The following is a 12,837-nucleotide window of genomic DNA, read 5'->3' on the forward strand; positions in this document are numbered from 1 at the left end:
TTGTCCTCCACACATTTCAATTGTAAAATGTAATGCCTGCAGCACTTGATATTCCCAGGTGGTCTCCCATCCAAGTACTAACCAAGCCCAACATTGCTTAGCTTCTGAGATCAGACGAGATCAGGCTTATTCAAGGTGGTGTGGCCGCAGGCGATTGCATTTCTGCTTTCATGACTTTTATGTTTAGTGAGCTGGGGGTGATTCCTCCAAAATTTCCTTTTGTCCTCCACACATTTCAATTGTAAAATGTAATTACAAAAATGTAATGCCTGCAGCACTTGATATTCCCAGGTGGTCTCCCATCCAAGTACTAACCAAGCCCAACATTGCTTAGCTTCTGAGATCAGACGAGATCAGGCTTATTCAAGGTGGTGTGGCCGCAGGCGATTGCATTTCTGCTTTCATGACTTTTATGTTTAGTGAGCTGGGGGTGATTCCTCCAAAATTTCCTTTTGTCCTCCACACATTTCAATTGTAAAATGTAATTACAAAAATGTAATGCCTGCAGCACTTGATATTCCCAGGTGGTCTCCCATCCAAGTACTAACCAAGCCCAACATTGCTTAGCTTCTGAGATCAGACGAGATCAGGCTTATTCAAGGTGGTGTGGCCGCAGGCGATTGCATTTCTGCTTTCATGACTTTTATGTTTAGTGAGCTGGGGGTGATTCCTCCAAAATTTCCTTTTGTCCTCCACACATTTCAATTGTAAAATGTAATTACAAAAATGTAATGCCTGCAGCACTTGATATTCCCAGGTGGTCTCCCATCCAAGTACTAACCAAGCCCAACATTGCTTAGCTTCTGAGATCAGACGAGATCAGGCTTAGTCAAGGTGGTGTGGCCGCAGGCGATTGCATTTCTGCTTTCATGACTTTTATGTTTAGTGAGCTGGGGGTGATTCCTCCAAAATTTCCTTTTGTCCTCCACACATTTCAATTGTAAAATGTAATTACAAAAATGTAATGCCTGCAGCACTTGATATTCCCAGGTGGTCTCCCATCCAAGTACTAACCAAGCCCAACATTGCTTAGCTTCTGAGATCAGACGAGATCAGGCTTATTCAAGGTGGTGTGGCCGCAGGCGATTGCATTTCTGCTTTCATGACTTTTATGTTTAGTGAGCTGGGGGTGATTCCTCCAAAATTTCCTTTTGTCCTCCACACATTTCAATTGTAAAATGTAATGCCTGCAGCACTTGATATTCCCAGGTGGTCTCCCATCCAAGTACTAACCAAGCCCAACATTGCTTAGCTTCTGAGATCAGACGAGATCAGGCTTATTCAAGGTGGTGTGGCCGCAGGCGATTGCATTTCTGCTTTCATGACTTTTATGTTTAGTGAGCTGGGGGTGATTCCTCCAAAATTTCCTTTTGTCCTCCACACATTTCAATTGTAAAATGTAATTACAAAAATGTAATGCCTGCAGCACTTGATATTCCCAGGTGGTCTCCCATCCAAGTACTAACCAAGCCCAACATTGCTTAGCTTCTGAGATCAGACGAGATCAGGCTTATTCAAGGTGGTGTGGCCGCAGGCGATTGCATTTCTGCTTTCATGACTTTTATGTTTAGTGAGCTGGGGGTGATTCCTCCAAAATTTCCTTTTGTCCTCCACACATTTCAATTGTAAAATGTAATTACAAAAATGTAATGCCTGCAGCACTTGATATTCCCAGGTGGTCTCCCATCCAAGTACTAACCAAGCCCAACATTGCTTAGCTTCTGAGATCAGACGAGATCAGGCTTATTCAAGGTGGTGTGGCCGCAGGCGATTGCATTTCTGCTTTCATGACTTTTATGTTTAGTGAGCTGGGGGTGATTCCTCCAAAATTTCCTTTTGTCCTCCACACATTTCAATTGTAAAATGTAATGCCTGCAGCACTTGATATTCCCAGGTGGTCTCCCATCCAAGTACTAACCAAGCCCAACATTGCTTAGCTTCTGAGATCAGACGAGATCAGGCTTATTCAAGGTGGTGTGGCCGCAGGCGATTGCATTTCTGCTTTCATGACTTTTATGTTTAGTGAGCTGGGGGTGATTCCTCCAAAATTTCCTTTTGTCCTCCACACATTTCAATTGTAAAATGTAATTACAAAAATGTAATGCCTGCAGCACTTGATATTCCCAGGTGGTCTCCCATCCAAGTACTAACCAAGCCCAACATTGCTTAGCTTCTGAGATCAGACGAGATCAGGCTTATTCAAGGTGGTGTGGCCGCAGGCGATTGCATTTCTGCTTTCATGACTTTTATGTTTAGTGAGCTGGGGGTGATTCCTCCAAAATTTCCTTTTGTCCTCCAAACATTTCAATTGTAAAATGTAATGCCTGCAGCACTTGATATTCCCAGGTGGTCTCCCATCCAAGTACTAACCAAGCCCAACATTGCTTAGCTTCTGAGATCAGACGAGATCAGCCTTATTCAAGGTGGTGTGGCCGCAGGCGACTGCATTTCTGCTTTCATGACTTTTATGTTTAGTGAGCTGGGGGTGATTCCTCCAAAATTTCCTTTTGTCCTCCACACATTTCAATTGTAAAATGTAATTACAAAAATGTAATGCCTGCAGCACTTGATATTCCCAGGTGGTCTCCCATCCAAGTACTAACCAAGCCCAACATTGCTTAGCTTCTGAGATCAGACGAGATCAGGCTTATTCAAGGTGGTGTGGCCGCAGGCGATTGCATTTCTGCTTTCATGACTTTTATGTTTAGTGAGCTGGGGGTGATTCCTCCAAAATTTCCTTTTGTCCTCCACACATTTCAATTGTAAAATGTAATGCCTGCAGCACTTGATATTCCCAGGTGGTCTCCCATCCAAGTACTAACCAAGCCCAACATTGCTTAGCTTCTGAGATCAGACGAGATCAGGCTTATTCAAGGTGGTGTGGCCGCAGGCGATTGCATTTCTGCTTTCATGACTTTTATGTTTAGTGAGCTGGGGGTGATTCCTCCAAAATTTCCTTTTGTCCTCCACACATTTCAATTGTAAAATGTAATTACAAAAATGTAATGCCTGCAGCACTTGATATTCCCAGGTGGTCTCCCATCCAAGTACTAACCAAGCCCAACATTGCTTAGCTTCTGAGATCAGACGAGATCAGGCTTATTCAAGGTGGTGTGGCCGCAGGCGATTGCATTTCTGCTTTCATGACTTTTATGTTTAGTGAGCTGGGGGTGATTCCTCCAAAATTTCCTTTTGTCCTCCACACATTTCAATTGTAAAATGTAATTACTAAAATGTAATGCCTGCAGCACTTGATATTCCCAGGTGGTCTCCCATCCAAGTACTAACCAAGCCCAACATTGCTTAGCTTCTGAGATCAGACGAGATCAGGCTTATTCAAGGTGGTGTGGCCGCAGGCGATTGCATTTCTGCTTTCATGACTTTTATGTTTAGTGAGCTGGGGGTGATTCCTCCAAAATTTCCTTTTGTCCTCCACACATTTCAATTGTAAAATGTAATTACAAAAATGTAATGCCTGCAGCACTTGATATTCCCAGGTGGTCTCCCATCCAAGTACTAACCAAGCCCAACATTGCTTAGCTTCTGAGATCAGACGAGATCAGGCTTATTCAAGGTGGTGTGGCCGCAGGCGATTGCATTTCTGCTTTCATGACTTTTATGTTTAGTGAGCTGGGGGTGATTCCTCCAAAATTTCCTTTTGTCCTCCACACATTTCAATTGTAAAATGTAATGCCTGCAGCACTTGATATTCCCAGGTGGTCTCCCATCCAAGTACTAACCAAGCCCAACATTGCTTAGCTTCTGAGATCAGACGAGATCAGGCTTATTCAAGGTGGTGTGGCCGCAGGCGATTGCATTTCTGCTTTCATGACTTTTATGTTTAGTGAGCTGGGGGTGATTCCTCCAAAATTTCCTTTTGTCCTCCACACATTTCAATTGTAAAATGTAATGCCTGCAGCACTTGATATTCCCAGGTGGTCTCCCATCCAAGTACTAACCAAGCCCAACATTGCTTAGCTTCTGAGATCAGACGAGATTAGGCTTATTCAAGGTGGTGTGGCCGCAGGCGATTGCATTTCTGCTTTCATGACTTTTATGTTTAGTGAGCTGGGGGTGATTCCTCCAAAATTTCCTTTTGTCCTCCACACATTTCAATTGTAAAATGTAATGCCTGCAGCACTTGATATTCCCAGGTGGTCTCCCATCCAAGTACTAACCAAGCCCAACATTGCTTAGCTTCTGAGATCAGACGAGATCAGGCTTATTCAAGGTGGTGTGGCCGCAGGCGATTGCATTTCTGCTTTCATGACTTTTATGTTTAGTGAGCTGGGGGTGATTCCTCCAAAATTTCCTTTTGTCCTCCACACATTTCAATTGTAAAATGTAATGCCTGCAGCACTTGATATTCCCAGGTGGTCTCCCATCCAAGTACTAACCAAGCCCAACATTGCTTAGCTTCTGAGATCAGACGAGATCAGGCTTATTCAAGGTGGTGTGGCCGCAGGCGATTGCATTTCTGCTTTCATGACTTTTATGTTTAGTGAGCTGGGGGTGATTCCTCCAAAATTTCCTTTTGTCCCACACATTTCAATTGTAAAATGTAATTACAAAAATGTAATGCCTGCAGCACTTGATATTCCCAGGTGGTCTCCCATCCAAGTACTAACCAAGCCCAACATTGCTTAGCTTCTGAGATCAGACGAGATCAGGCTTATTCAAGGTGGTGTGGCCGCAGGCGATTGCATTTCTGCTTTCATGACTTTTATGTTTAGTGAGCTGGGGGTGATTCCTCCAAAATTTCCTTTTGTCCTCCACACATTTCAATTGTAAAATGTAATGCCTGCAGCACTTGATATTCCCAGGTGGTCTCCCATCCAAGTACTAACCAAGCCCAACATTGCTTAGCTTCTAAGATCAGACGAGATCAGGCTTATTCAAGGTGGTGTGGCCGCAGGCGATTGCATTTCTGCTTTCATGACTTTTATGTTTAGTGAGCTGGGGGTGATTCCTCCAAAATTTCCTTTTGTCCTCCACACATTTCAATTGTAAAATGTAATTACAAAAATGTAATGCCTGCAGCACTTGATATTCCCAGGTGGTCTCCCATCCAAGTACTAACCAAGCCCAACATTGCTTAGCTTCTGAGATCAGACGAGATCAGGCTTATTCAAGGTGGTGTGGCCGCAGGCGATTGCATTTCTGCTTTCATGACTTTTATGTTTAGTGAGCTGGGGGTGATTCCTCCAAAATTTCCTTTTGTCCTCCACACATTTCAATTGTAAAATGTAATTACAAAAATGTAATGCCTGCAGCACTTGATATTCCCAGGTGGTCTCCCATCCAAGTACTAACCAAGCCCAACATTGCTTAGCTTCTGAGATCAGACGAGATCAGGCTTATTCAAGGTGGTGTGGCCGCAGGCGATTGCATTTCTGCTTTCATGACTTTTATGTTTAGTGAGCTGGGGGTGATTCCTCCAAAATTTCCTTTTGTCCTCCACACATTTCAATTGTAAAATGTAATTACAAAAATGTAATGCCTGCAGCACTTGATATTCCCAGGTGGTCTCCCATCCAAGTACTAACCAAGCCCAACATTGCTTAGCTTCTGAGATCAGACGAGATCAGGCTTATTCAAGGTGGTGTGGCCGCAGGCGATTGCATTTCTGCTTTCATGACTTTTATGTTTAGTGAGCTGGGGGTGATTCCTCCAAAATTTCCTTTTGTCCTCCACACATTTCAATTGTAAAATGTAATTACAAAAATGTAATGCCTGCAGCACTTGATATTCCCAGGTGGTCTCCCATCCAAGTACTAACCAAGCCCAACATTGCTTAGCTTCTGAGATCAGACGAGATCAGGCTTATTCAAGGTGGTGTGGCCGCAGGCGATTGCATTTCTGCTTTCATGACTTTTATGTTTAGTGAGCTGGGGGTGATTCCTCCAAAATTTCCTTTTGTCCTCCACACATTTCAATTGTAAAATGTAATGCCTGCAGCACTTGATATTCCCAGGTGGTCTCCCATCCAAGTACTAACCAAGCCCAACATTGCTTAGCTTCTGAGATCAGACGAGATCAGGCTTATTCAAGGTGGTGTGGCCGCAGGCGATTGCATTTCTGCTTTCATGACTTTTATGTTTAGTGAGCTGGGGGTGATTCCTCCAAAATTTCCTTTTGTCCTCCACACATTTCAATTGTAAAATGTAATTACAAAAATGTAATGCCTGCAGCACTTGATATTCCCAGGTGGTCTCCCATCCAAGTACTAACCAAGCCCAACATTGCTTAGCTTCTGAGATCAGGCTTATTCAAGGTGGTGTGTCCGCAGGCGATTGCATTTCTGCTTTCATGACTTTTATGTTTAGTGAGCTGGGGGTGATTCCTCCAAAATTTCCTTTTGTCCTCCACACATTTCAATTGTAAAATGTAATGCCTGCAGCACTTGATATTCCCAGGTGGTCTCCCATCCAAGTACTAACCAAGCCCAACATTGCTTAGCTTCTGAGATCAGACGAGATCAGGCTTATTCAAGGTGGTGTGGCCGCAGGCGATTGCATTTCTGCTTTCATGACTTTTATGTTTAGTGAGCTGGGGGTGATTCCTCCAAAATTTCCTTTTGTCCTCCACACATTTCAATTGTAAAATGTAATGCCTGCAGCACTTGATATTCCCAGGTGGTCTCCCATCCAAGTACTAACCAAGCCCAACATTGCTTAGCTTCTGAGATCAGACGAGATCAGGCTTATTCAAGGTGGTGTGGCCGCAGGCGATTGCATTTCTGCTTTCATGACTTTTATGTTTAGTGAGCTGGGGGTGATTCCTCCAAAATTTCCTTTTGTCCTCCACACATTTCAAATGTAAAATGTAATGCCTGCAGCACTTGATATTCCCAGGTGGTCTCCCATCCAAGTACTAACCAAGCCCAACATTGCTTAGCTTCTGAGATCAGACGAGATCAGGCTTATTCAAGGTGGTGTGGCCGCAGGCGATTGCATTTCTGCTTTCATGACTTTTATGTTTAGTGAGCTGGGGGTGATTCCTCCAAAATTTCCTTTTGTCCTCCACACATTTCAATTGTAAAATGTAATGCCTGCAGCACTTGATATTCCCAGGTGGTCTCCCATCCAAGTACTAACCAAGCCCAACATTGCTTAGCTTCTGAGATCAGACGAGATCAGGCTTATTCAAGGTGGTGTGGCCGCAGGCGATTGCATTTCTGCTTTCATGACTTTTATGTTTAGTGAGCTGGGGGTGATTCCTCCAAAATTTCCTTTTGTCCTCCACACATTTCAATTGTAAAATGTAATGCCTGCAGCACTTGATATTCCCAGGTGGTCTCCCATCCAAGTACTAACCAAGCCCAACATTGCTTAGCTTCTGAGATCAGACGAGATCAGGCTTATTCAAGGTGGTGTGGCCGCAGGCGATTGCATTTCTGCTTTCATGACTTTTATGTTTAGTGAGCTGGGGGTGATTCCTCCAAAATTTCCTTTTGTCCTCCACACATTTCAATTGTAAAATGTAATTACAAAAATGTAATGCCTGCAGCACTTGATATTCCCAGGTGGTCTCCCATCCAAGTACTAACCAAGCCCAACATTGCTTAGCTTCTGAGATCAGACGAGATCAGGCTTATTCAAGGTGGTGTGGCCGCAGGCGATTGCATTTCTGCTTTCATGACTTTTATGTTTAGTGAGCTGGGGGTGATTCCTCCAAAATTTCCTTTTGTCCTCCACACATTTCAATTGTAAAATGTAATGCCTGCAGCACTTGATATTCCCAGGTGGTCTCCCATCCAAGTACTAACCAAGCCCAACATTGCTTAGCTTCTGAGATCAGACGAGATCAGGCTTATTCAAGGTGGTGTGGCCGCAGGCGATTGCATTTCTGCTTTCATGACTTTTATGTTTAGTGAGCTGGGGGTGATTCCTCCAAAATTTCCTTTTGTCCTCCACACATTTCAATTGTAAAATGTAATGCCTGCAGCACTTGATATTCCCAGGTGGTCTCCCATCCAAGTACTAACCAAGCCCAACATTGCTTAGCTTCTGAGATCAGACGAGATCAGGCTTATTCAAGGTGGTGTGGCCGCAGGCGATTGCATTTCTGCTTTCATGACTTTTATGTTTAGTGAGCTGGGGGTGATTCCTCCAAAATTTCCTTTTGTCCTCCACACATTTCAATTGTAAAATGTAATGCCTGCAGCACTTGATATTCCCAGGTGGTCTCCCATCCAAGTACTAACCAAGCCCAACATTGCTTAGCTTCTGAGATCAGACGAGATCAGGCTTATTCAAGGTGGTGTGGCCGCAGGCGATTGCATTTCTGCTTTCATGACTTTTATGTTTAGTGAGCTGGGGGTGATTCCTCCAAAATTTCCTTTTGTCCTCCACACATTTCAATTGTAAAATGTAATTACAAAAATGTAATGCCTGCAGCACTTGATATTCCCAGGTGGTCTCCCATCCAAGTACTAACCAAGCCCAACATTGCTTAGCTTCTGAGATCAGACGAGATCAGGCTTATTCAAGGTGGTGTGGCCGCAGGCGATTGCATTTCTGCTTTCATGACTTTTATGTTTAGTGAGCTGGGGGTGATTCCTCCAAAATTTCCTTTTGTCCTCCACACATTTCAATTGTAAAATGTAATGCCTGCAGCACTTGATATTCCCAGGTGGTCTCCCATCCAAGTACTAACCAAGCCCAACATTGCTTAGCTTCTGAGATCAGACGAGATCAGGCTTATTCAAGGTGGTGTGGCCGCAGGCGATTGCATTTCTGCTTTCATGACTTTTATGTTTAGTGAGCTGGGGGTGATTCCTCCAAAATTTCCTTTTGTCCTCCACACATTTCAATTGTAAAATGTAATGCCTGCAGCACTTGATATTCCCAGGTGGTCTCCCATCCAAGTACTAACCAAGCCCAACATTGCTTAGCTTCTGAGATCAGACGAGATCAGGCTTATTCAAGGTGGTGTGGCCGCAGGCGATTGCATTTCTGCTTTCATGACTTTTATGTTTAGTGAGCTGGGGGTGATTCCTCCAAAATTTCCTTTTGTCCTCCACACATTTCAATTGTAAAATGTAATTACAAAAATGTAATGCCTGCAGCACTTGATATTCCCAGGTGGTCTCCCATCCAAGTACTAACCAAGCCCAACATTGCTTAGCTTCTGAGATCAGACGAGATCAGGCTTATTCAAGGTGGTGTGGCCGCAGGCGATTGCATTTCTGCTTTCATGACTTTTATGTTTAGTGAGCTGGGGGTGATTCCTCCAAAATTTCCTTTTGTCCTCCACACATTTCAATTGTAAAATGTAATGCCTGCAGCACTTGATATTCCCAGGTGGTCTCCCATCCAAGTACTAACCAAGCCCAACATTGCTTAGCTTCTGAGATCAGACGAGATCAGGCTTATTCAAGGTGGTGTGGCCGCAGGCGATTGATTTTCTGCTTTCATGACTTTTATGTTTAGTGAGCTGGGGGTGATTCCTCCAAAATTTCCTTTTGTCCTCCACACATTTCAATTGTAAAATGTAATGCCTGCAGCACTTGATATTCCCAGGTGGTCTCCCATCCAAGTACTAACCAAGCCCAACATTGCTTAGCTTCTGAGATCAGACGAGATCAGGCTTATTCAAGGTGGTGTGGCCGCAGGCGATTGCATTTCTGCTTTCATGACTTTTATGTTTAGTGAGCTGGGGGTGATTCCTCCAAAATTTCCTTTTGTCCTCCACACATTTCAATTGTAAGATGTAATGCCTGCAGCACTTGATATTCCCAGGTGGTCTCCCATCCAAGTACTAACCAAGCCCAACATTGCTTAGCTTCTGAGATCAGACGAGATCAGGCTTATTCAAGGTGGTGTGGCCGCAGGCGATTGCATTTCTGCTTTCATGACTTTTATGTTTAGTGAGCTGGGGGTGATTCCTCCAAAATTTCCTTTTGTCCTCCACACATTTCAATTGTAAAATGTAATGCCTGCAGCACTTGATATTCCCAGGTGGTCTCCCATCCAAGTACTAACCAAGCCCAACATTGCTTAGCTTCTGAGATCAGACGAGATCAGGCTTATTCAAGGTGGTGTGGCCGCAGGCGATTGCATTTCTGCTTTCATGACTTTTATGTTTAGTGAGCTGGGGGTGATTCCTCCAAAATTTCCTTTTGTCCTCCACACATTTCAATTGTAAAATGTAATGCCTGCAGCACTTGATATTCCCAGGTGGTCTCCCATCCAAGTACTAACCAAGCCCAACATTGCTTAGCTTCTGAGATCAGACGAGATCAGGCTTATTCAAGGTGGTGTGGCCGCAGGCGATTGCATTTCTGCTTTCATGACTTTTATGTTTAGTGAGCTGGGGGTGATTCCTCCAAAATTTCCTTTTGTCCTCCACACATTTCAATTGTAAAATGTAATGCCTGCAGCACTTGATATTCCCAGGTGGTCTCCCATCCAAGTACTAACCAAGCCCAACATTGCTTAGCTTCTGAGATCAGACGAGATCAGGCTTATTCAAGGTGGTGTGGCCGCAGGCGATTGCATTTCTGCTTTCATGACTTTTATGTTTAGTGAGCTGGGGGTGATTCCTCCAAAATTTCCTTTTGTCCTCCACACATTTCAATTGTAAAATGTAATGCCTGCAGCACTTGATATTCCCAGGTGGTCTCCCATCCAAGTACTAACCAAGCCCAACATTGCTTAGCTTCTGAGATCAGACGAGATCAGGCTTATTCAAGGTGGTGTGGCCGCAGGCGATTGCATTTCTGCTTTCATGACTTTTATGTTTAGTGAGCTGGGGGTGATTCCTCCAAAATTTCCTTTTGTCCTCCACACATTTCAATTGTAAAATGTAATGCCTGCAGCACTTGATATTCCCAGGTGGTCTCCCATCCAAGTACTAACCAAGCCCAACATTGCTTAGCTTCTGAGATCAGACGAGATCAGGCTTATTCAAGGTGGTGTGGCTGCAGGCGATTGCATTTCTGCTTTCATGACTTTTATGTTTAGTGAGCTGGGGGTGATTCCTCCAAAATTTCCTTTTGTCCTCCACACATTTCAATTGTAAAATGTAATTACAAAAATGTAATGCCTGCAGCACTTGATATTCCCAGGTGGTCTCCCATCCAAGTACTAACCAAGCCCAACATTGCTTAGCTTCTGAGATCAGACGAGATCAGGCTTATTCAAGGTGGTGTGGCCGCAGGCGATTGCATTTCTGCTTTCATGACTTTTATGTTTAGTGAGCTGGGGGTGATTCCTCCAAAATTTCCTTTTGTCCTCCACACATTTCAATTGTAAAATGTAATGCCTGCAGCACTTGATATTCCCAGGTGGTCTCCCATCCAAGTACTAACCAAGCCCAACATTGCTTAGCTTCTGAGATCAGACGAGATCAGGCTTATTCAAGGTGGTGTGGCCGCAGGCGATTGCATTTCTGCTTTCATGACTTTTATGTTTAGTGAGCTGGGGGTGATTCCTCCAAAATTTCCTTTTGTCCTCCACACATTTCAATTGTAAAATGTAATTACAAAAATGTAATGCCTGCAGCACTTGATATTCCCAGGTGGTCTCCCATCCAAGTACTAACCAAGCCCAACATTGCTTAGCTTCTGAGATCAGACGAGATCAGGCTTATTCAAGGTGGTGTGGCCGCAGGCGATTGCATTTCTGCTTTCATGACTTTTATGTTTAGTGAGCTGGGGGTGATTCCTCCAAAATTTCCTTTTGTCCTCCACACATTTCAATTGTAAAATGTAATGCCTGCAGCACTTGATATTCCCAGGTGGTCTCCCATCCAAGTACTAACCAAGCCCAACATTGCTTAGCTTCTGAGATCAGACGAGATCAGGCTTATTCAAGGTGGTGTGGCCGCAGGCGATTGCATTTCTGCTTTCATGACTTTTATGTTTAGTGAGCTGGGGGTGATTCCTCCAAAATTTCCTTTTGTCCTCCACACATTTCAATTGTAAAATGTAATGCCTGCAGCACTTGATATTCCCAGGTGGTCTCCCATCCAAGTACTAACCAAGCCCAACATTGCTTAGCTTCTGAGATCAGACGAGATCAGGCTTATTCAAGGTGGTGTGGCCGCAGGCGATTGCATTTCTGCTTTCATGACTTTTATGTTTAGTGAGCTGGGGGTGATTCCTCCAAAATTTCCTTTTGTCCTCCACACATTTCAATTGTAAAATGTAATTACAAAAATGTAATGCCTGCAGCACTTGATATTCCCAGGTGGTCTCCCATCCAAGTACTAACCAAGCCCAACATTGCTTAGCTTCTGAGATCAGACGAGATCAGGCTTATTCAAGGTGGTGTGGCCGCAGGCGATTGCATTTCTGCTTTCATGACTTTTATGTTTAGTGAGCTGGGGGTGATTCCTCCAAAATTTCCTTTTGTCCTACAAACATTTCAATTGTAAAATGTAATGCCTGCAGCACTTGATATTCCCAGGTGGTCTCCCATCCAAGTACTAACCAAGCCCAACATTGCTTAGCTTCTGAGATCAGACGAGATCAGGCTTATTCAAGGTGGTGTGGCCGCAGGCGATTGCATTTCTGCTTTCATGACTTTTATGTTTAGTGAGCTGGGGGTGATTCCTCCAAAATTTCCTTTTGTCCTCCACACATTTCAATTGTAAAATGTAATTACAAAAATGTAATGCCTGCAGCACTTGATATTCCCAGGTGGTCTCCCATCCAAGTACTAACCAAGCCCAACATTGCTTAGCTTCTGAGATCAGACGAGATCAGGCTTATTCAAGGTGGTGTGGCCGCAGGCGATTGCATTTCTGCTTTCATGACTTTTATGTTTAGTGAGCTGGGGGTGATTCCTCCAAAATTTCCTTTTGTCCTCCACACATTTCAATTGTAAAATG

At 43.9% G+C, this 12,837-nt stretch overlaps 56 non-coding genes and 1 pseudogene across 56 annotated transcripts; all 57 read right to left on the bottom strand.

The window, feature by feature from the left end:
• Positions 1 to 33: 33 nt before the first annotated feature.
• On the bottom strand, positions 34 to 152 carry LOC131730687 (5S ribosomal RNA). The gene has a single exon (XR_009324214.1). It is a non-coding gene; the product is annotated as a 5S ribosomal RNA (ribosomal RNA).
• A 114-nt stretch (positions 153 to 266) lies between these two features.
• On the bottom strand, positions 267 to 385 carry LOC131730688 (5S ribosomal RNA). Its single transcript, XR_009324215.1, has one exon. It is a non-coding gene; the product is annotated as a 5S ribosomal RNA (ribosomal RNA).
• Positions 386 to 499: 114 nt separating this feature from the next.
• On the bottom strand, positions 500 to 618 carry LOC131730690 (5S ribosomal RNA). The gene has a single exon (XR_009324217.1). It is a non-coding gene; the product is annotated as a 5S ribosomal RNA (ribosomal RNA).
• A 114-nt stretch (positions 619 to 732) lies between these two features.
• On the bottom strand, positions 733 to 851 carry LOC131730841 (5S ribosomal RNA). The gene has a single exon (XR_009324365.1). It is a non-coding gene; the product is annotated as a 5S ribosomal RNA (ribosomal RNA).
• A 114-nt stretch (positions 852 to 965) lies between these two features.
• Positions 966 to 1,084, bottom strand: LOC131730691 (5S ribosomal RNA). The gene has a single exon (XR_009324218.1). It is a non-coding gene; the product is annotated as a 5S ribosomal RNA (ribosomal RNA).
• A 100-nt stretch (positions 1,085 to 1,184) lies between these two features.
• On the bottom strand, positions 1,185 to 1,303 carry LOC131730692 (5S ribosomal RNA). The gene has a single exon (XR_009324219.1). It is a non-coding gene; the product is annotated as a 5S ribosomal RNA (ribosomal RNA).
• A 114-nt stretch (positions 1,304 to 1,417) lies between these two features.
• Positions 1,418 to 1,536, bottom strand: LOC131730693 (5S ribosomal RNA). Its single transcript, XR_009324220.1, has one exon. It is a non-coding gene; the product is annotated as a 5S ribosomal RNA (ribosomal RNA).
• A 114-nt stretch (positions 1,537 to 1,650) lies between these two features.
• Positions 1,651 to 1,769, bottom strand: LOC131730694 (5S ribosomal RNA). The gene has a single exon (XR_009324221.1). It is a non-coding gene; the product is annotated as a 5S ribosomal RNA (ribosomal RNA).
• Positions 1,770 to 1,869: 100 nt separating this feature from the next.
• LOC131730696 (5S ribosomal RNA) lies at positions 1,870 to 1,988 on the bottom strand. Its single transcript, XR_009324223.1, has one exon. It is a non-coding gene; the product is annotated as a 5S ribosomal RNA (ribosomal RNA).
• A 114-nt stretch (positions 1,989 to 2,102) lies between these two features.
• LOC131730697 (5S ribosomal RNA) lies at positions 2,103 to 2,221 on the bottom strand. Its single transcript, XR_009324224.1, has one exon. It is a non-coding gene; the product is annotated as a 5S ribosomal RNA (ribosomal RNA).
• Positions 2,222 to 2,321: 100 nt separating this feature from the next.
• On the bottom strand, positions 2,322 to 2,440 carry LOC131730856 (5S ribosomal RNA). Its single transcript, XR_009324380.1, has one exon. It is a non-coding gene; the product is annotated as a 5S ribosomal RNA (ribosomal RNA).
• A 114-nt stretch (positions 2,441 to 2,554) lies between these two features.
• Positions 2,555 to 2,673, bottom strand: LOC131730698 (5S ribosomal RNA). The gene has a single exon (XR_009324225.1). It is a non-coding gene; the product is annotated as a 5S ribosomal RNA (ribosomal RNA).
• Positions 2,674 to 2,773: 100 nt separating this feature from the next.
• LOC131730699 (5S ribosomal RNA) lies at positions 2,774 to 2,892 on the bottom strand. The gene has a single exon (XR_009324226.1). It is a non-coding gene; the product is annotated as a 5S ribosomal RNA (ribosomal RNA).
• A 114-nt stretch (positions 2,893 to 3,006) lies between these two features.
• Positions 3,007 to 3,125, bottom strand: LOC131730700 (5S ribosomal RNA). The gene has a single exon (XR_009324227.1). It is a non-coding gene; the product is annotated as a 5S ribosomal RNA (ribosomal RNA).
• Positions 3,126 to 3,239: 114 nt separating this feature from the next.
• Positions 3,240 to 3,358, bottom strand: LOC131730703 (5S ribosomal RNA). Its single transcript, XR_009324229.1, has one exon. It is a non-coding gene; the product is annotated as a 5S ribosomal RNA (ribosomal RNA).
• Positions 3,359 to 3,472: 114 nt separating this feature from the next.
• LOC131730704 (5S ribosomal RNA) lies at positions 3,473 to 3,591 on the bottom strand. The gene has a single exon (XR_009324230.1). It is a non-coding gene; the product is annotated as a 5S ribosomal RNA (ribosomal RNA).
• A 100-nt stretch (positions 3,592 to 3,691) lies between these two features.
• On the bottom strand, positions 3,692 to 3,810 carry LOC131730705 (5S ribosomal RNA). Its single transcript, XR_009324231.1, has one exon. It is a non-coding gene; the product is annotated as a 5S ribosomal RNA (ribosomal RNA).
• Positions 3,811 to 3,910: 100 nt separating this feature from the next.
• LOC131730863 (5S ribosomal RNA) lies at positions 3,911 to 4,029 on the bottom strand. Its single transcript, XR_009324387.1, has one exon. It is a non-coding gene; the product is annotated as a 5S ribosomal RNA (ribosomal RNA).
• A 100-nt stretch (positions 4,030 to 4,129) lies between these two features.
• Positions 4,130 to 4,248, bottom strand: LOC131730706 (5S ribosomal RNA). The gene has a single exon (XR_009324232.1). It is a non-coding gene; the product is annotated as a 5S ribosomal RNA (ribosomal RNA).
• A 100-nt stretch (positions 4,249 to 4,348) lies between these two features.
• Positions 4,349 to 4,467, bottom strand: LOC131730707 (5S ribosomal RNA). Its single transcript, XR_009324233.1, has one exon. It is a non-coding gene; the product is annotated as a 5S ribosomal RNA (ribosomal RNA).
• A 112-nt stretch (positions 4,468 to 4,579) lies between these two features.
• On the bottom strand, positions 4,580 to 4,698 carry LOC131730708 (5S ribosomal RNA). The gene has a single exon (XR_009324235.1). It is a non-coding gene; the product is annotated as a 5S ribosomal RNA (ribosomal RNA).
• Positions 4,699 to 4,798: 100 nt separating this feature from the next.
• LOC131730847 (5S ribosomal RNA) lies at positions 4,799 to 4,917 on the bottom strand. Its single transcript, XR_009324371.1, has one exon. It is a non-coding gene; the product is annotated as a 5S ribosomal RNA (ribosomal RNA).
• Positions 4,918 to 5,031: 114 nt separating this feature from the next.
• Positions 5,032 to 5,150, bottom strand: LOC131730709 (5S ribosomal RNA). The gene has a single exon (XR_009324236.1). It is a non-coding gene; the product is annotated as a 5S ribosomal RNA (ribosomal RNA).
• A 114-nt stretch (positions 5,151 to 5,264) lies between these two features.
• Positions 5,265 to 5,383, bottom strand: LOC131730710 (5S ribosomal RNA). The gene has a single exon (XR_009324237.1). It is a non-coding gene; the product is annotated as a 5S ribosomal RNA (ribosomal RNA).
• A 114-nt stretch (positions 5,384 to 5,497) lies between these two features.
• On the bottom strand, positions 5,498 to 5,616 carry LOC131730711 (5S ribosomal RNA). Its single transcript, XR_009324238.1, has one exon. It is a non-coding gene; the product is annotated as a 5S ribosomal RNA (ribosomal RNA).
• A 114-nt stretch (positions 5,617 to 5,730) lies between these two features.
• LOC131730712 (5S ribosomal RNA) lies at positions 5,731 to 5,849 on the bottom strand. The gene has a single exon (XR_009324239.1). It is a non-coding gene; the product is annotated as a 5S ribosomal RNA (ribosomal RNA).
• Positions 5,850 to 5,949: 100 nt separating this feature from the next.
• Positions 5,950 to 6,068, bottom strand: LOC131730714 (5S ribosomal RNA). The gene has a single exon (XR_009324241.1). It is a non-coding gene; the product is annotated as a 5S ribosomal RNA (ribosomal RNA).
• A 114-nt stretch (positions 6,069 to 6,182) lies between these two features.
• Positions 6,183 to 6,291, bottom strand: LOC131730886 (5S ribosomal RNA; annotated as a pseudogene).
• Positions 6,292 to 6,391: 100 nt separating this feature from the next.
• On the bottom strand, positions 6,392 to 6,510 carry LOC131730715 (5S ribosomal RNA). Its single transcript, XR_009324242.1, has one exon. It is a non-coding gene; the product is annotated as a 5S ribosomal RNA (ribosomal RNA).
• Positions 6,511 to 6,610: 100 nt separating this feature from the next.
• On the bottom strand, positions 6,611 to 6,729 carry LOC131730716 (5S ribosomal RNA). Its single transcript, XR_009324243.1, has one exon. It is a non-coding gene; the product is annotated as a 5S ribosomal RNA (ribosomal RNA).
• Positions 6,730 to 6,829: 100 nt separating this feature from the next.
• LOC131730717 (5S ribosomal RNA) lies at positions 6,830 to 6,948 on the bottom strand. Its single transcript, XR_009324244.1, has one exon. It is a non-coding gene; the product is annotated as a 5S ribosomal RNA (ribosomal RNA).
• A 100-nt stretch (positions 6,949 to 7,048) lies between these two features.
• LOC131730718 (5S ribosomal RNA) lies at positions 7,049 to 7,167 on the bottom strand. The gene has a single exon (XR_009324245.1). It is a non-coding gene; the product is annotated as a 5S ribosomal RNA (ribosomal RNA).
• Positions 7,168 to 7,267: 100 nt separating this feature from the next.
• LOC131730719 (5S ribosomal RNA) lies at positions 7,268 to 7,386 on the bottom strand. The gene has a single exon (XR_009324246.1). It is a non-coding gene; the product is annotated as a 5S ribosomal RNA (ribosomal RNA).
• Positions 7,387 to 7,500: 114 nt separating this feature from the next.
• LOC131730720 (5S ribosomal RNA) lies at positions 7,501 to 7,619 on the bottom strand. Its single transcript, XR_009324247.1, has one exon. It is a non-coding gene; the product is annotated as a 5S ribosomal RNA (ribosomal RNA).
• Positions 7,620 to 7,719: 100 nt separating this feature from the next.
• On the bottom strand, positions 7,720 to 7,838 carry LOC131730721 (5S ribosomal RNA). The gene has a single exon (XR_009324248.1). It is a non-coding gene; the product is annotated as a 5S ribosomal RNA (ribosomal RNA).
• Positions 7,839 to 7,938: 100 nt separating this feature from the next.
• Positions 7,939 to 8,057, bottom strand: LOC131730722 (5S ribosomal RNA). The gene has a single exon (XR_009324249.1). It is a non-coding gene; the product is annotated as a 5S ribosomal RNA (ribosomal RNA).
• Positions 8,058 to 8,157: 100 nt separating this feature from the next.
• LOC131730723 (5S ribosomal RNA) lies at positions 8,158 to 8,276 on the bottom strand. Its single transcript, XR_009324250.1, has one exon. It is a non-coding gene; the product is annotated as a 5S ribosomal RNA (ribosomal RNA).
• A 114-nt stretch (positions 8,277 to 8,390) lies between these two features.
• LOC131730725 (5S ribosomal RNA) lies at positions 8,391 to 8,509 on the bottom strand. The gene has a single exon (XR_009324252.1). It is a non-coding gene; the product is annotated as a 5S ribosomal RNA (ribosomal RNA).
• A 100-nt stretch (positions 8,510 to 8,609) lies between these two features.
• LOC131730726 (5S ribosomal RNA) lies at positions 8,610 to 8,728 on the bottom strand. Its single transcript, XR_009324253.1, has one exon. It is a non-coding gene; the product is annotated as a 5S ribosomal RNA (ribosomal RNA).
• Positions 8,729 to 8,828: 100 nt separating this feature from the next.
• Positions 8,829 to 8,947, bottom strand: LOC131730727 (5S ribosomal RNA). Its single transcript, XR_009324254.1, has one exon. It is a non-coding gene; the product is annotated as a 5S ribosomal RNA (ribosomal RNA).
• A 114-nt stretch (positions 8,948 to 9,061) lies between these two features.
• Positions 9,062 to 9,180, bottom strand: LOC131730729 (5S ribosomal RNA). Its single transcript, XR_009324255.1, has one exon. It is a non-coding gene; the product is annotated as a 5S ribosomal RNA (ribosomal RNA).
• A 100-nt stretch (positions 9,181 to 9,280) lies between these two features.
• LOC131730730 (5S ribosomal RNA) lies at positions 9,281 to 9,399 on the bottom strand. Its single transcript, XR_009324256.1, has one exon. It is a non-coding gene; the product is annotated as a 5S ribosomal RNA (ribosomal RNA).
• Positions 9,400 to 9,499: 100 nt separating this feature from the next.
• LOC131730731 (5S ribosomal RNA) lies at positions 9,500 to 9,618 on the bottom strand. Its single transcript, XR_009324257.1, has one exon. It is a non-coding gene; the product is annotated as a 5S ribosomal RNA (ribosomal RNA).
• Positions 9,619 to 9,718: 100 nt separating this feature from the next.
• LOC131730732 (5S ribosomal RNA) lies at positions 9,719 to 9,837 on the bottom strand. Its single transcript, XR_009324258.1, has one exon. It is a non-coding gene; the product is annotated as a 5S ribosomal RNA (ribosomal RNA).
• Positions 9,838 to 9,937: 100 nt separating this feature from the next.
• LOC131730733 (5S ribosomal RNA) lies at positions 9,938 to 10,056 on the bottom strand. Its single transcript, XR_009324259.1, has one exon. It is a non-coding gene; the product is annotated as a 5S ribosomal RNA (ribosomal RNA).
• A 100-nt stretch (positions 10,057 to 10,156) lies between these two features.
• Positions 10,157 to 10,275, bottom strand: LOC131730734 (5S ribosomal RNA). Its single transcript, XR_009324260.1, has one exon. It is a non-coding gene; the product is annotated as a 5S ribosomal RNA (ribosomal RNA).
• A 100-nt stretch (positions 10,276 to 10,375) lies between these two features.
• On the bottom strand, positions 10,376 to 10,494 carry LOC131730735 (5S ribosomal RNA). The gene has a single exon (XR_009324261.1). It is a non-coding gene; the product is annotated as a 5S ribosomal RNA (ribosomal RNA).
• A 100-nt stretch (positions 10,495 to 10,594) lies between these two features.
• On the bottom strand, positions 10,595 to 10,713 carry LOC131730737 (5S ribosomal RNA). The gene has a single exon (XR_009324263.1). It is a non-coding gene; the product is annotated as a 5S ribosomal RNA (ribosomal RNA).
• A 100-nt stretch (positions 10,714 to 10,813) lies between these two features.
• On the bottom strand, positions 10,814 to 10,932 carry LOC131730823 (5S ribosomal RNA). The gene has a single exon (XR_009324347.1). It is a non-coding gene; the product is annotated as a 5S ribosomal RNA (ribosomal RNA).
• A 114-nt stretch (positions 10,933 to 11,046) lies between these two features.
• LOC131730738 (5S ribosomal RNA) lies at positions 11,047 to 11,165 on the bottom strand. The gene has a single exon (XR_009324264.1). It is a non-coding gene; the product is annotated as a 5S ribosomal RNA (ribosomal RNA).
• A 100-nt stretch (positions 11,166 to 11,265) lies between these two features.
• Positions 11,266 to 11,384, bottom strand: LOC131730739 (5S ribosomal RNA). Its single transcript, XR_009324265.1, has one exon. It is a non-coding gene; the product is annotated as a 5S ribosomal RNA (ribosomal RNA).
• A 114-nt stretch (positions 11,385 to 11,498) lies between these two features.
• On the bottom strand, positions 11,499 to 11,617 carry LOC131730740 (5S ribosomal RNA). Its single transcript, XR_009324266.1, has one exon. It is a non-coding gene; the product is annotated as a 5S ribosomal RNA (ribosomal RNA).
• Positions 11,618 to 11,717: 100 nt separating this feature from the next.
• On the bottom strand, positions 11,718 to 11,836 carry LOC131730741 (5S ribosomal RNA). The gene has a single exon (XR_009324267.1). It is a non-coding gene; the product is annotated as a 5S ribosomal RNA (ribosomal RNA).
• Positions 11,837 to 11,936: 100 nt separating this feature from the next.
• Positions 11,937 to 12,055, bottom strand: LOC131730742 (5S ribosomal RNA). The gene has a single exon (XR_009324268.1). It is a non-coding gene; the product is annotated as a 5S ribosomal RNA (ribosomal RNA).
• Positions 12,056 to 12,169: 114 nt separating this feature from the next.
• On the bottom strand, positions 12,170 to 12,288 carry LOC131730743 (5S ribosomal RNA). The gene has a single exon (XR_009324269.1). It is a non-coding gene; the product is annotated as a 5S ribosomal RNA (ribosomal RNA).
• A 100-nt stretch (positions 12,289 to 12,388) lies between these two features.
• Positions 12,389 to 12,507, bottom strand: LOC131730745 (5S ribosomal RNA). Its single transcript, XR_009324270.1, has one exon. It is a non-coding gene; the product is annotated as a 5S ribosomal RNA (ribosomal RNA).
• Positions 12,508 to 12,621: 114 nt separating this feature from the next.
• On the bottom strand, positions 12,622 to 12,740 carry LOC131730746 (5S ribosomal RNA). The gene has a single exon (XR_009324271.1). It is a non-coding gene; the product is annotated as a 5S ribosomal RNA (ribosomal RNA).
• Positions 12,741 to 12,837: the final 97 nt, after the last annotated feature.

The sequence above is a fragment of the Acipenser ruthenus genome, unplaced genomic scaffold, assembly GCF_902713425.1.
Source record: "Acipenser ruthenus unplaced genomic scaffold, fAciRut3.2 maternal haplotype, whole genome shotgun sequence".
In the NCBI taxonomy this organism is placed as follows: Eukaryota; Metazoa; Chordata; class Actinopteri; order Acipenseriformes; family Acipenseridae; genus Acipenser; species Acipenser ruthenus.